General features: G+C 44.9%; 1 non-coding gene across 1 annotated transcript; it reads left to right on the forward strand.

Annotated features, from left to right (window-relative positions):
* Positions 1–15164: 15164 nt before the first annotated feature.
* LOC132542819 (U6 spliceosomal RNA) lies at positions 15165–15266 on the forward strand. Its single transcript, XR_009553786.1, has one exon. It is a non-coding gene; the product is annotated as a U6 spliceosomal RNA (small nuclear RNA).
* Positions 15267–16078: the final 812 nt, after the last annotated feature.

Genomic DNA, 16078 nt, shown 5'->3' on the forward strand with positions numbered 1-16078 from the left:
ACACTGTCTTAGGAGCTGGATGAAGAAACAGAGGAGCACAAAACAAACAAACAAACAAACAACTTTTGCACAGGGTTGGCAAAATAGCTCACTTGGATAGCTCACTTGGCACTGCTTTGCCTTGTGGGTAACCCAGGTTTGAGACTGACCCTATCACATTGGATAGAGAGCTTTGGTGCTCTGGTCTCTTGTACTCCCTCTCTCTACCTTTTTGTCTCAATTATATATATATGCCACCCTGGAGCTGAGAGGTCCAGATAATGATAATGAATGAATGAATGAATGAATGAATGAATGAATAAATAAATAGGCAGTGGCGCACCTAGTTAAGTACCCACATTATGGTGTGCAAGGACCCAGATTCAAGCCCCTGGCCCCACCCACCTGCAGGGGGAAAGCTTCACGAATGGTGAAGCAGGGCTGCAAGTGTTTCTCTGTCTCTTTCCTTTTCTATCTCTCCCTCCCCTCTCAATGTCTTTCTGTCTCTATCCACTAATCAATAAATATTAACAATAGATAAATAAAATGAAAACAAAATTTAAAAATATGGTCAGAGATGACTAAGTGATCACACTGAAAAGTTTGTCGACTGTGACTTTTCTTGATAAAGATAATAGCAACAGCTAATGGGTGTTTATTCTGCAACTTCTTTTTTATTTATTGTTTTAAAAATATTTTTATTTATTTATTATTGGATAGAGACAAAGATAAATCAAGAGGGGAGGAGGAAGTAGAAAGGGAGACAGACACCTGCAGCCCTGCTCCACCTCTCATGAAGCTTTCTCCCTGCAGGTGGGGGCCAGGAGCTTGAACTTGGGTCCTTGTGCACTGTAACATGCACTCAACCAGGGGCGCCACCACCCAGCCCCTTCTCTCTTTCCCCTTTCTCTTTTTTTCTTCTTTTCTCTTTTTTTTTCTCTTTGTTTCTATCCAGTAAGTAAATAAATAAATATTTTTTTTAAAAATCCCATTCACTGGGCCCTTGGACTAAAAAACCAGGTCATTCAAGACCAGCAGCAGAATCCTTCCCCCTGTCCCACGTGTACCTGTGTCTGCTGAGATCCAGCAAACAGCTCTATCACCAGGGAAGTGCCAGGAGCCACTGGGAATTCTTTGTCTGAAATGCCACTTGATTAGGAATGACTTCAGATGAGTGACTTTGACTTCGAGGGGAATTTTCTGAGTGGCCTTGCAAGAGAGACTACCTGAATGTAAATGAGGCCATCTCACAGCTCCCAAACTCATCATTTAATTAGCTCCATACATAGTGCTCCAGAAGCTGGCACGGGTGTCAAATTTTCAGTGACTGCAGGGAGCCTTCATGATCCGTGCACGTGAGAAGCAGACACCAGTGCTGCCAACAGGCTCTCGCAGAATCCCACCAGGAATCTGTTTTCCCTTTTACCCAAACTCTCAAAACTGTTCAGTTTGACTGTTAAGATTTCTAAAAATGGATTTTACTCATTTCATACTTTTTTGTGTGTGGGGGGCAAGGTTTTAAAAGTCCATATGTGTAGAGAGAAGGGTATTGAATATCCTAGAACCAACACTCAGCTCAACTTTGTCCTTCTTTTAATAGCCTTCATAATCATGAACCATAATTAGCCAACAATTTGTTTGGCTTTATATGTTAACTCTTTTTCAGCCACCAGGTTTCAGATGCTACCATGATACCAACCGGACTTCCCTGGGCAGACGACCCCACCAATATGTCCTGGAGCCCAGCTTCCCCAGAGCTCTGCCCCACTAGGGAAAAAGAGAGAGAGGCTGGGAATACAGATCGCTCTGTCAATGCCCATGTTCAGTGGGGAAGCAATTACAGAAGCCAGATCTTCCATCTTCTGGACCCCATAATGACCCTGAGTCCATGTTCCCAGAGGGATAAAGAATAGGGAAGCTATGGGGAGGATGGGAATATGGAGTTCTGGTGGTGGGAATTGTGTGGAGTTGTACGCCTCTTATCCTATTTTTTTTGTCAGTGTTTCCTTTTTATAAATAAAAATTAAAATAATAATAATAGCCTTCCTTCACCAAGGGATTTCATGTCATGTGGTTTTGCTTTTGTTTTTAAGATTTTTTAATTTTGCTTTCACCCCCCCTTTTGTTGCCCTTGTTTTATTGTTATTGTAGTTATTATTGTTTTTGTTATTGATGTCATTGTTGTTGGATAGGACAGAAAGAAATGGAGAGAGATGGGGAAGACAGAGGGGGGAAAGATAGAAAGATAGACACCTGCAGACCTGCTTCACCTGTGAAGCCACTCCCCTGCAGGTGGGTGTTTTTAAGGTTTTTTTTTTTATTTTTTTACTTATTTATTAATGAGAAAGATAGGAGGAAAGAGAGAATCAGACATCACTGTGGTACATGTGCTGCTGGGGATTGAATTTGGGGCCTCAGGCTTGAGAGTCCAATGCTTTATCCACTGCCGGTCTAGCTTTGCGAGCGGGAGAGAGACGACCAGGGACTCATGGCTGAGCTGGGAAGCAGTATCTCGTTTATTAATCAGATACATCACCTTTTATGCATCTCTTCATCGGATGTGGTAAGGGAAAGGAAATGACTAGGAGAGGGGGCGGAGCAAAAAAAGAGCAAGAACAGAACGTAGAAAGCTTCCATCTAACCAGTGGAGATTAAACCAATACCCTGAAGGCAGGGCGGGACCCAGGTAAAACAGTGATTATGTAAATAGACCACATTGTAAGTAAGTAATACAATCGAACCTAATGTGATGATCAAAATAGAGGGGATGCATTGGATCGACCTTCTCGTGGTGCATCCTGTGAGTACCCATTTATTGGGGAAACTGACGATCCTTCCTAGCCGACTGAATCCACATGGATCCCAGTCACTTTCAAAGCCAGCAACAAGCAGACATCAGGCTCAACCTGACGCTGTTGACTGGCTACGGAAGAAGGGCAAACACTAGAAGAAGAAGAAGAAGGTCTCTGGGGTGGGAGTGGGTGGGTGGGGAGAATACAGGTCCATGAAGGATGATAAATGACATAGTGGGGGTTGTATTGTTAAATGGGAAACTGTGAAATGTTATGCATGTACAAACTATTGTATTTATTGTTGAATGTAAAACATTAATTCCCCAATAAAGAAATAAAAAAAATAGAAGGTCTTATAAGCAGAATTTAGAAGCATACCAACAATCCACCGCACCACCTCCTGGACCTCTGTTTCTTAATATTTTTAACGTACTGAAGAGATAGTGCCAGCAGTAACGAGTCAGACTTTCTGAGCACATCTTTTAACTGTACTTCATCTTATAGCCAGAGTTCTGTTCAGCTCTGGCTTATGGTGGTACTGGCAATTGAACCTGGGACTTTGGTAGCTGGGGCATGAAATTCTTTTTACATAATCGTTATGCCATCTTCCTCACGTTGTGTGTTCATTTTTTGCAAGGATATTTTATGAACTTCAGGGACGAGGAGATGGTTCAGGAAGTAGAGTGCATGCCTTGCATGATGAGGACTCTATCCCCAGTGTCACGCATGACAGAACAGTGCTCTGGTCTTGCTCTCAATAAAATAAGTTAATAAAGTGAATTCTAGATGATATATCTTTTCATTGTACACACATCTGGACTTATCTCTAGCCAATAAGTATCAGTATCATTCTTTTTTTTTAAATATTTATTTATTCCCTTTTATTGCCCCTGTTTTACTGTTGTAGTTATTGTTGTTGTTATTGATGTCATCGTTGTCGGATAGAACAGAGAGAAATGGAGAGAGATGGGGAAGACAGAGATGGGAGAGAAAGACAGACACCTGCAGACCTGCTTTACCACCTGTGAAGTGACTCCCCTGCAGGTGGGGAGCCAGGGGCTTGAACCAGGATCTTTACACCGGTCCTTGCGCTTTGTGTCACATGTGCTTAACCTGCTGTGCTACCGCCGACTCCCATCAGTATCATTCTTATATAGCACTTCGTAGTTCCTTTCAGCCCATCTGAAGGAAAAACAAACAAACAAAAAAAACCCTAAAATAGACTTCCTACCTCTTCCCCCATGAAGACCTCTAGTTTCATCTGCTCTATTTCTACCTTTGGGTTCCTGCTTATTAAAATATTTTGTCTTGCTTTATATCTTACTGCCTTTCAGCAATCAAGTTGCAGATGCTACCATTACTCCATCCTGACTTCCCTGGGCAGATGACCTCACCAATATGCCCTGGGACCTCACCTCTCCAGATCCCTATCCCATTAAGGAAAGATAGAAACAAGTTGAGGGTATGGATCTGTCTGCTAATGCCCATGTCCAGCAAAGAAGCAATTACAGAAGCCAGACCTTCCATCTTTTCCACCCCATAAAGATTTTTGGTCCATAGTCCCAGAAGGATAAAGAATAGGGAAGTTTCCAATGGAGGGGATGGGACACAGAACTGTGGTGGTGAGAACTGTATGGCATTGTACCCATGTTATCTCACAGTCTTGTTAATCATTATTAAGTCACTAATAAAAATAATTTAAAAAAAAAAAGAGAGATCTATGGTGTGTGCTATTACCCAGGCCAAGTTCTTCTGTGAATTCTACTGTTACTAAAAATGGTGAATTCACCTTCTTCACCTCATCTTGGATGGAGCTTGAAGAAATCCTGTGACGTGAGATCAGCCAGAAAGAGGATAAATATGGGATGATCCCACTCATAGTCAGAAGTTGAGAAATAAGAACAGAAGAAAAAACTAATAGCAGAACTTGGACTGGAGCTGGTGTACTGCACCAGAGTAAAAGACTGGGGTGGGGGTGGGGTTCAGGTCCTGGAACATGATGGCAGAGGAGAACCTAGTGAGGATTGTAATTGTTATGTGGAAAACTGAGAAGTGTTACAATGTACAAACTATTATATTTTACTGGCGACTATAAACCATTAATCCCCCCTAATAAAGAAAAACAAAGACAAAGACCAGTGGACTTCCTGGTGCTTTGTTTACTGTCCCTCTAAATAAACAAATAATCAGCAAAAGCTCAATCACAGCATAACTTACACAGTTGTTGGATTCAGTCATGCTGTGGGGCTGAGGGCAGCCTCCAGGCACCCAGAAAGCCTCTCCTCAAAAGGAAACTGACTTGATTGTGGGGGGGGGGGGGACACTGTGTGTGCACTGAAGTTCTGTGACATGTTGGTAGAGAAACCCTGTCTTAAGGTCAGAGAGAGGTCAGTCTACTGCCAGTTCACTTAGAAGCAGGATACAAATGACTTTCAAAGCAAGTGACAGCACCAAAAATGGACCAGTCTTTGGGGTGGGAGTGGGGGGAATGGGGAAGGGAGGGGGGCAGCAGGCTTCTTTCTGTTTGCCCCCAGAAAGCAGCTCTAGGAAGGAGCTGTTGGTGGGGCATCTTGGCTTCCTGGAGAGAGTGGGGACAGGAAGGGGTGGAGTGGCCCTCCTGCCACCTCCTCCCAGGGCCGCCTGAGTGGGCACACAGGAAGCCTTTCCAGGCCAGACAGCAGCTGTGGTACTTGGCCTGGGGCCTGGGCCTGGCCTCACACTTCCCGGAGACTGACTCTCTGAGAAAGAGGTTACCAGTAAACAACACAAGCTGCCCTTTCTGGCTGATGTCAGAGCCAAGCCCCTCCAGCCTTTCCCCCCAAAAAAAAGATACCTCTTCTCTCAGGTGCTCTATACCAGGTAGAAGTGGGGGTAGGAGATAGCAGAAAGAGGTGGGAGATAGATGTCATATTTGGGAGGGGTCTGAATCTAGAGATGTTAGATCAGGACCATTTGGGACCTGGGGAGCTGCTGCAAAGTCCCCGGGGAGTATCCATCCTACCCCCTTCCCCTTCCCTGAGATTCCAGGTCCTAGAAATGATTCCCATGGCTATCAGGACACAGCAGAGTCCCCCTCTGCCGCTGTCTGCATGCCTGACCTGCACTAAGGCGTGACAATTTGCTGATCTTGGCCCAGGTGGTGTCGCACCTGCTTGAGTGCACGTTAGAGTGCACAAGGACCCAGGTTCAAGCCCTCGGTCCTCACCTGCAGGGGAAAGCTTTGCGAGTGGTAGAGCAGATCTGCAGGTGTCTCTCTGTCTCCCTCCCTCTCTATCATTCCCTTCCCTCTCAATTTTTGACTGTGTCCAATAAATAAATATAAAATAAAATTTTAAGTTGCTGATCTCCACATTATACAGGATCTAAGATCAAAGGCAACACCTGGATTTGAGTCTATAATCATTCAATGTCAAAACTTTCTCCAGATGAGGAGTGTAGTACCCTCAGCTCAAACTTCAAGCTACATCCTGATTTATTAGAAGGGGGTGGGGAGCTTCTGATGGAAAGAATTCTAATCCTGGTTTTTGTCTTAAGGGGTAAACACACTTCACAGAGCTCTGTGTGCTTGGAGCTCTGTCCAGGACTTGGTGGTTTCTGCAGCAGGATGCTCTGTCACCACCTGACAATGCAAACAGCCCCCCTCCTTGGACTTCTAGGCTGCCCCCCCCCCCCCCCAGCTCTCCCCTGTCTGTTTTTCTTGCCAGGGTAGGGACTGCTGGCCTGGCGCCTGGGACTCACCTACTTTGCAGTGGGGAGAAATCACCAAGAGTTCTGACCTAATAAAACTCTTTTTGCTTTGCCCCAGGGAAAGTTTACATTGGCTTCAGCTGGGGCGACCCAGCCTCCCCAGGATCTAGGGGTGTGCTGATCTTCCAAGACTCTGCCTTCATCCAAGGAGTTTCCTCCTGGCCATCTTCTCTGAAAGCTGCCTGGGTTCTGGAAGCAGTCTCCCCTGTGCTCAGGAGGGCCAGCGGATGCCTTAGGCTTTTGTCTCCCTACACCAGTGCTCATGGGCTGCCAAGAATCCTCCTATATCTACCCCTCTGCCCTTGGATGCCAGCCCTTTCTCCATTACCAGGACTTGCAGGAAAATCTTATTTAAAATAACTGCTAGTAGGAAGCTGGAGGCGACTCAGTCAGTAAAGCAGACCTGTTACCAAGTTTAAGATCCAAGGTTCCAGTTGCCAGTCCCCACCTTCAGGGGGAAGCTACATGTGTCACCCTACTTGTAGAGGCACAGAGGCTGGGTATAAATATTCAACTGCAGGGGCGAGGCGGTAGCGCGGTGGCTTAAGTGCCCATGACACAAAGCACAAGGACCTTTGTAAAGATCCCAGTTCCAGCCCCCTGGCTCCCCACCTGCAGCGGGGTCGCTTCACATGTGAAGCAGTTCTGCAGGTGTCTATCTTTCTCTCCTCTCTCTGTCTTCTCCTCCTCTCTCCATTTCTCTCTGTCCTGTCCAACAACAACAGCAATAACAACAACAATAATAACAACAACAAGATGGAAAAAGTGGCCTCCAGGAGCAGTGGATTCGTAGAGCAGGCACTGAGCCCCAGTGATAACCCTAGAGGCACACCACACACACACACACACACACACACACACACACACACACACACACACACACACACACACACACACACACACACTTCCCTACAATAGCATTGGACTGAGGTGGAAGAGTTAGCATAATGGTTTTGCAAAGAGGTTTTCATGCCTGAGGCTCCAAACTCCCAGGTTCAATCTCCTGTTCCACTATAAGCCAGAGCTGAGCAGTGCTCTGGGAAAAGAAAAAAGGCCAGGTGGTGGTGCACCTTGTTAAGTGCACACTTTACAGTACAAAAAGACCCATGTTCGATCCCCCAGTCCCCACTTGAAGGAAGAAAGCTTTGCAAGTGGTGAAACAGAACTACAGGTGTGTGTGTGTGTGTGTGTCCCTCTTTATCATCTTCTTGATTTTTAGCTGTCTCTATCCAACAAATAATGATTTAGAAATAAAATAGCATTGGACTGACATGCCTGAGGTGCCCAGTTCAAACCCTAGACCACAAGTACCAGAGTGATGCTTTGGCCGCCCCTCCCCCCCCATCAAATGTGGGTGTCCCTCTCCTTCCTCTCCCTCTCCCAACCCTTCCTCTCTCCTCCTTCTCCTACCCCTTTTTCTCTCCCGCTCCCTTTCCTCCACTTCTTTCCCTCTCCCTCCCTTTTCCCTCTCCTTCTCTCTCTCCCTTTTCCCTCTTCCTCTCTCTCTCTGTCTCTCTCCCTTTCCCCCACCTCCTCTCTCAAATGTAATAAGTAAAATATGTCTTTAGCTTTTTGCTTGTTTTTGTAGTTTGCCACCATCACTGAGGCTTTGTGGCTGCATGATTAATCTACAGCTCCTGGTGACCATTTTCTCTATCTCCCCCCCCATTTTATTTGATAGGATAGAGAAATTGAGAGGGGAAGGGAGATAGAGAGACCCCTGCAGCCCTACTTAACCACTCATGAAGCCCCTTCACACCCTACAGGTGCGAACCAGGAGCTAGAACCCAGGTCCTTGTACATGGCAGTGTATGTGGTCAAATAGGTGCGCCATAACATCAGCAAAATCAAAAGTGGGAGGTGGCTCTGCTGACCTCAACTTTCATGTCCTAGTACTGTGTAGGCTTCAGTAGCGTGGACCTCTGCTCGTTCTCTCTTGCCCATGTTAAATAAATAAAACTCAAGTTATTAAAAGAACTTATTCCATAACAGGTATTATTTATAATAATATTAAATTATTTTTGGATAATAAGCAATGAATAAAACTATTATTAAATCAATGCCTAATGTACTCTGTCTCATCTTCCCAGGCCTTGGCACACATATGAGAGTATTACTTTGAGGTGTATATGCTTCAAAACTCATTGTGGGTCCTTGTATAAGGGGTTTGTATGCATACTTTGTAGGGCCTAGACAAGAGCTTCATTCTTTTCAGTAATGTGGGTGATAGGCAGCTTCTGTGGCATTGGCTTTATGGTCCTTCCTTGGCTACATCTCTAACTCATTTGTTCAGTTAAACCTTGAATTATTTACTTCCCAGGAAGCCCAGACTTCATCTTATCCTCCTTGTTCCTTCTGCAGCTTGCACTGTTAATCTTCTAACAACATCCATCACAATGAAAAAGCTTTATTTTTTTAATTATCATCATATAAGCAATAAATGTTTATTCTTATTTTATTAATTTTTGATTTTTGATTAGTGGTTTAATAATGATTGGCAAGACTGTAAGATAACAGGGGTACAATTCCACACAGTTCTCACCACCAGAGTTCCATGTTCCATCCCCTCCGTTGGAAGCTTCCCTACTCTTTATCCCTCTGGGGGTATGGACCAAAATTCTTTATGGGGAGCAGAAGGTGGAAGGGCTGCCTTCTCTGCTGGATAAAAATGTTGGCAGATGGATCCAGACCCCTCAGCCTGTTTCTATCTTTCCCTAGTGGAGTAGGACTCTGGAGAGGTGAGGTTCTAGGATACATTAGGGATGTAAATGTTTATTTTTTAATGTTGGAGAAGACAATAAGTATCATATAATAAAGAGAATTAAAATCTCCCCCAAATCAAAACCTCTTGGGCTACTTCCGCCTTGCCCTAAAGAAAATGTTTGAGCCTAAATAAGTAGATCTTGTTTGTTTAAGAGGAACAGGGGGAACTAGAGAGCTGTGTTTGTGGCAAAACTGAGACATGTCAAGGCTTGGTGGGGCTGCTTGTCAGGAGCTGGTGCTGGAGGGAGAGAGGAACCTTCTGGGTGAGGGCTCACCCATGGGAGCCCTTTGCCCCAGTGGGAAACCTTTTCTAGTGAAGACTGTGGGGGAGGATGTATCTAAATAAAGCTTGGCTTGGTTCTTGAGTCCTGAACCCTCCAAGTCAGGTCTGAGTGAAACTTGTACTTGTATGAAGGTGCATGTTTAAACGTGTGTGTGTGTGTGTGTGTGTGTGTGTACACATGTGTACACTCTCTGTATCTGCAGTTTTTAATATAAAATTTATTTATTTATTTATTGGATAAAGAGAGAAATTGAGAGGGGAGAGAGACAGAGAGACACCTGCAACCCTGCTTCACCACTCATGAAGCTTCCCCCTGCAGGTGGAGACCAGGGACTTGAACCTGAGTCCTTACACACTGTAATGTGAGCGCTTAACCAGGTACACCACCGCCCAGCTCCTAAGCTGTTTTCATTCTGCTTCCAAAGTCATATCCGTCTATGTTTAAACTCTTGTTCCTGACCCTAACTATGCATTCCTATACGAGTTTTACCTCCAGGTTCCCTGTCTCAGCTTCCTCAAGTGTTAGCTCACAAAGACACTGTCTTAGGAGCTGGATGAAGAGATAAACAGAGGAGCACAAAAAAACCTTTTGCACAGGGCTGGCTCGACAGAATATATGATATCGAAGCACACTTAGTTGGATGTGTAGCATACTGGGGCGAGTTCAGAAGCTTTGGGTCCCATTTGTTTTCTAGATGTGTGTTGATTTTTAAAAAACTTTTTTTTTGATTTGTTATTATCTTTATTTATTTATTAGATAGAGGCAGCTATAAATCAAGTGGGAAGGGGGAGATAGAGAAGGAGAGAGACAGACAGATACCTACAGCCCTGCTTCACTACTCGCAAAGCTTTCTCCCTGCAGATGGGGACTGGGGGCTTGAACCTGTGTTCTTGTGCATCGTAACAAGTGTGCTCAACCAGGTGCGCCACCACTCGGCCCTTATTTTTATTTTTAAGTAGTTTTTTTTTTTTTTTTTGCCTCCAGGGTTATTGCTGGGGCTCGGTGCCTACACCACGAATCCACTGCTCCTGGAGGCCATTTTTTTCCCTTTTTGTTGCCCTTGTTGTCTTATCATTGTTGTGGTTATTATTATTCTTGTCATTGATGCCATTGTTGTTGGATTGGACAGAGAGAAATGGAGCGAGGAGGAGAAGATAAAGAGGGGGAGAGAAAGATAGACACCTTCAAACCTGTTTCACTGCCTGTGAAGCAACTCCCCTGCAGGTGGGGAATCAGGGCTCGAACCAGGATCCTTATGCTTAGTGCCACATGCGCTTAACCCTCTGCGCTACCGCCAAACCCCTTAAGTAGTTCCTTTTAATATTTTTATTTATTTATTATTGAATAGAGACAGAGAGAAATTGAGAGAGGAGAGTGAGAGATAGAAAGGGAGAAAGAGAGACACCTACAGCTCTACTTCACCACTTGTGAAGCTTTTCCCCTGCAGATGAGGACCAGGGGCTTGAACCTGGGTCCTCAAACACTGTAGTGTGTGCGCTTAACCAGGTACAGCTCTTTCTGGCCCCGTTCTCTTTGTGTCTGTATCACTGTGTGCATATCTGTGTGTATACAGGCACGTACTTACATGGAACTGTATCTCTGTGTATGCGTATTATGTGTGCACATGTACACATTGAATATAAATTTGCATGTGTACATGGTACATGTATGTGAGGGGTCTGAGGAGATTCTAGACAGCTAGGTCAGGTACTGTACTGCTGTTTCACTGTAAGGACTCTATGGCACTGGGGCTCTGACATGGCACAGTGACAGAAATGGAGGAGAGTAGTGCTCTGTGGTATCCCCTAGGGTCTGGTATTTTCTGGGTCCCCAATCACTTGTGCCTAACAGGATGGCAGCACACAGGGCATGTAGCTGGAGCAAGGGAGAGGAGAACAGCTGTGGAGCCACATGTTAATGGCCATGTCTGGGCTTGGACATGAACCCATCTGTAACAACACAGGAGACATCTGAGACATCTAGAATCACTGACCGTGGCAGATGGGAGCAAGAGCTCCCTCGGTTGCCTTTTCGTGACATCAGCAAGACAGAGGCTCTGCATCACCCCTCTCTCTCACTGCTTGGCTCTGCAGACTTAACACAACACCCTGATTAATAACTCAACTTATAAAGCTTGGCTTCTAGGAACATAGTATGGAAAAAAAAAGATAATGAAAGTTTCTGGTCAGAAATGAAGCCACAGATGCTGCTTACAAATTTGGCATCCATAAACCTGGTGCGCTCTTCCGTTGAGTCCTGAGCCCCTGCAATGCAGAATGTCCATTGCCATTAGGATTAGAAAGTTAGGACCAGGAGGTGGAGCACCTGGTAGAGCACACATATTACAATGTACAAGGACCTGAGTTCAAGCCCCTGCTCCCCACCTGTAGGGAGAAAGCTTCACAAGTGGTGAAGCAGCACTACAGGTGTCTCTTTGTCTTTGTCTCTCTCCCTCTCTATCGCCCTCCTCCCTTTTGGTTTCTGGCTGTCTCTGTTCAATAAATAAATAAAGATAGTAAAAGATAAAAGGAAGGAAGGGAGGAAGGGAGAAAGAGAGAGAGAAAGAAAGAAAGAAAGAAAGAGAAAGAAGGAGCGAGAAAGAAAGTACTGGAGTTCTTCATCAACATCTGGAGCTCTAACATTTCTATTCACTATTTAGATGAAGTTGTTGGGAATGAGGAAATAGCTGGGGAGCCAGAGACGACCCAAGCTGCCCCTGCGGCTACAGACAGACTATGACCCACATAGTCAACGACAGCCACCTCTCCAGATTCAAAGGAGGTCTCGAAACTTTACATCAGGCTCAACCTGACGCTGTTGACTGGCTATGGAAGAAGGGCAAACGCTAGAAGAAGAAGGAAATAGTGCTAGTTGTGGCACTATAGATTTCATGGCTGAGGCACCAGAGGTTCTCAGTTCAGTTCCCAACACTACCACAAACCAGAAACCAGAGTTTAGCAGTGCTCTGATTAAAAAGAAAGAGGGTGGGAATAGATAGCATAATGGTTATGCAAAGAGACTCTCATGCCTGAAGCTCCAAAGTCCCAGGTTTAATCTCTCACTCTGGTTCATCTTCTAGCGTTTGCCCTTCTTCCGTAGCCAGTCAACAGCGTCAGGTTGAGCCTGATGTAAAGTTTCGAGACCTCCTTTGAATCTGGAGAGGTGGCAGTCATTGACTATGTGGGTCATAGTCTGTCTGTAGCCAGAGGGGCAGTTCGGGTCGTCAGCTGACTGCCAACTCTGTTTCCAAGAGACTGGAACAGAGGAGTTCAGTGTAGGCATAGGGGACCAGATTGGGTGACGAGATGTCAAGCGTTGGACAGGGTGGGCAAAGATATCCGCGTATATTGGCAGGTCCGGTCGAGCGTAGACGCAGGAAATGAACTTAGATGATGCCGCATCCCGACGAATATCTGGCGGGGCGATGTTGCTAAGAACTGGCAGCCATGGAACCGGGGTGGAACGGATGGTTCCAGAAATTATCCTCATGGAGGAATATAATTTGGAATCGACCAAGTGGACATGGGGGCTACGGAACCATCCTGGGGCACAGTATTCTGCAGTGGAATAGCATAATGCCAGAGATGATGATCGTAGTGTGGAAGCGCTCGCGCCCCATGAGGAGCTGGCCAGTCTTGCAATGATGTTATTCCTCGCGCCCACCTTTGCTGCAGTTTTTATGAGATGTTCGTGAAATGACAGAGTGCGATCGAGAGTAACGCCAAGATACACTAGCTGGGCTTCATGCCGGATTCTCGTATCGCCAAGCTGCACATTAAGCTCACGCGAGGCCGAAGCATGGTGTAGATGGAAAACAGATGATACCATTTTTGCAGTGCTAGGGATTAGTCGCCATTTTTTACAGTAATCAGATATCAGAGACATGTCTTTCGTGAGTGTTTCCTCAAGGATGTCGAACTTGGATGCCTGAGTTGCACAGCAGATGTCATCGGCGTAGATGAACTTCCTTGAAGAAGTTTCTGGGAGGTCATTGATGTAAATATTAAATTTGGGATGCATTGGATCGACCTTCCCATGGTGCATCTCGTGAGTACCCATTCATTGGGGAAACTGATGATCCTTCCTAGCCGACTGAATCCACATGGATCCCAGTCACTTTCAAAGCCAGCAACAAGCAGCTCCTGACAGCTTTCAAGCTGTTGGTCCTGCTCTTAATGTTGAGGGGCTGTCCTTTGCCAAACGCGTTCTTATTGGTCAACTGGCGATACAGCATCAGGCAGATGTTATCTGCCTATAAGAAACACATATAGCAGTAGATGAAACTGCTCGATTCTCACTCTGGTAATAAAATAAAATAAAATGGGGAGTCAGGTCATAGCGCAGCAGGTTAAGTGCACATGGTACAAAGCCCAAGGACCAGCATAAGGATCCCGGTTTAAGCCCCCGGGGTTCCCCACCTGCTGTGTTGGGGAGTCGCTTCACAGGGGGTGAAGCAGGTCTGCAGGTGTCTGTCTTTCTCTCCCCCTCTCTGTCTTCCTCTCCTCTCTCCATTTCTCTCTGTCCTATCTAATAACGATGACATCAATAACAACAATAATAACTACAACAACAATGAAAAAAAGGGGCAACAAAAGGGAATAAAATATTTTTTAAAATAATAAATAAATAAAAATAAAATAAAGAGAAAGAGAAAGAAAGTGGTTGGGAATAAAAAAGAGATCAATAAAATGAGAAAGAGAGAAAGAAAGAGTTCCAGCTTGAGTGTTGTTGAACTACACCTCTGATGTGATCTGGGAGGTGGCACAGTGAATAAAGCACTGGACTCTCAAGCATGAGGTTTCAAGTTCAATCCCCAGCAGAATATGTACCAGAATGAAGTCTGGTTCTTTCTTTCTCTCTCTCTCTCTCCTTTTATCTTTCTCATTAATAAATTATATATATATATATATATATATATATATATATATATATATATAAACAGAAGAAACAATAATAATGGTTTCAATACTTTTTTTAAGTTACAAAAAAAAGAACTATACTCTTGTTATCTTATAATCCTGGAAACCACCATTAAATCACTAATAAGGCTTCTTGAGAGAGAGATCAGATTCACCTAAGTCACTTGCAAAGACCTGGCCTTTGGCTTATTGGTGAATTAATTGGAAGCTATTAAGAGGATGCCAGCATCCTCTTAATAATGCCAGGTACCTGACATAGTGTTGGAAAGCAGGGTCCTGGTCCTTGTTCTTAAGGAACCAGGGAGACTGACTCTCCAAATGTCCCCAAACTGCTGAGCTGTCTAGGGCAGTAAACAGGAATCTCCAAGGCTTGAGTGGAGAGCTGGGAATCGGAGAGAGGAGAGAATGTCGTGTGTGTGTGTGTGTGTGTGTGTGTGTGTGTGTGTGTGTGTGTGTGTGTGTGTATGTGGTGGGGGGGCGGTGTCAAAGAGGTGTGAAGAACAGTGTCATTTGGGATTGAGAAGAAAGATAACTTTCTGGGTCAGTTCAGCTTAGTTACTTCCCCCTGTCTAAAGCTCAGGAGGTGACTGAGAAGCAATAAAGAGGCCCAGCAGAAGGTGTGTTCCCTAGTATCAGGCAGGTAGGTCCACATCAGTCAACAAAGGTCAGCCATCATGCTCACTAACTAAACTAAATTAAACTAAAATTAGAATGGTACTGAGATGATTAGCATAGTCCCTACACAACGAAGACATACAAATGCATTAGCATTCCATATTTTTATTTTATTTATTTACTTACTTAAACTTAATTTTATTTTACAGGACAGAGATAAATTTTAGAGGGAGGGATATAGACAGTGATGGACAGAGAAACACCTGCAACACTACTTCACCCTTGTGAAGATTTCCCCCTGTAGGTGTGGACTAGGGGGCTCAAACCTGGGTCCTTTCACACTGTAACAGGTACACCACCACCCACACCCTTCACCTTTCTCTCCTCTCCCTGTCTTTCCCTTTTGGTTTATTTATTTATTTATTTATTTATTATTTATTATTTATTATTACCACCAGAGTTATCATTGGGGCTTGGTGCCCATAGTACAAATCCATTGCTCCTGGCGGCCATTTTTTCCTTTCTATTTTATTTTTATTTGATAGGAAAGAAAGAAATTGAGAGGAGGGTGAGATCTTTATCTTATTTGTTTATTGGATAGGGACAGCCAGAAACTGAAATGGAAGGGGAGATAGAAAGGGAGAGAGTCAGAGAGACACCTGCAGCCCTGCTTCACTATTCATGAAGCTTTCCCCCTGCAGGTGGGGAGCCAGGGCTTGAACCCAGTTACTTGCCCAGGACATTTTGGGGTCATCCAGGTAAGAGATGGGCATGGTGGGGCACTGGAAGGGTTTGGACAGGACTTTTAAGGCCGGAAGACAGGCCAGGACACAGTTGAGTTCTCTGATGGGGCGTGCTGGTGGGAACAATGCCTAGCAGGGACCATGCATCAAGGGCAGAGTCAATGACCTAACTACAGGGGCCTTCTGGGGGTCTGGATAGGGACAGGGGTTGTAGTGGGGTGAGAGCTACTGGAAGA

The sequence above is a fragment of the Erinaceus europaeus genome, chromosome 1, assembly GCF_950295315.1.
Source record: "Erinaceus europaeus chromosome 1, mEriEur2.1, whole genome shotgun sequence".
In the NCBI taxonomy this organism is placed as follows: domain Eukaryota; kingdom Metazoa; phylum Chordata; class Mammalia; order Eulipotyphla; family Erinaceidae; genus Erinaceus; species Erinaceus europaeus.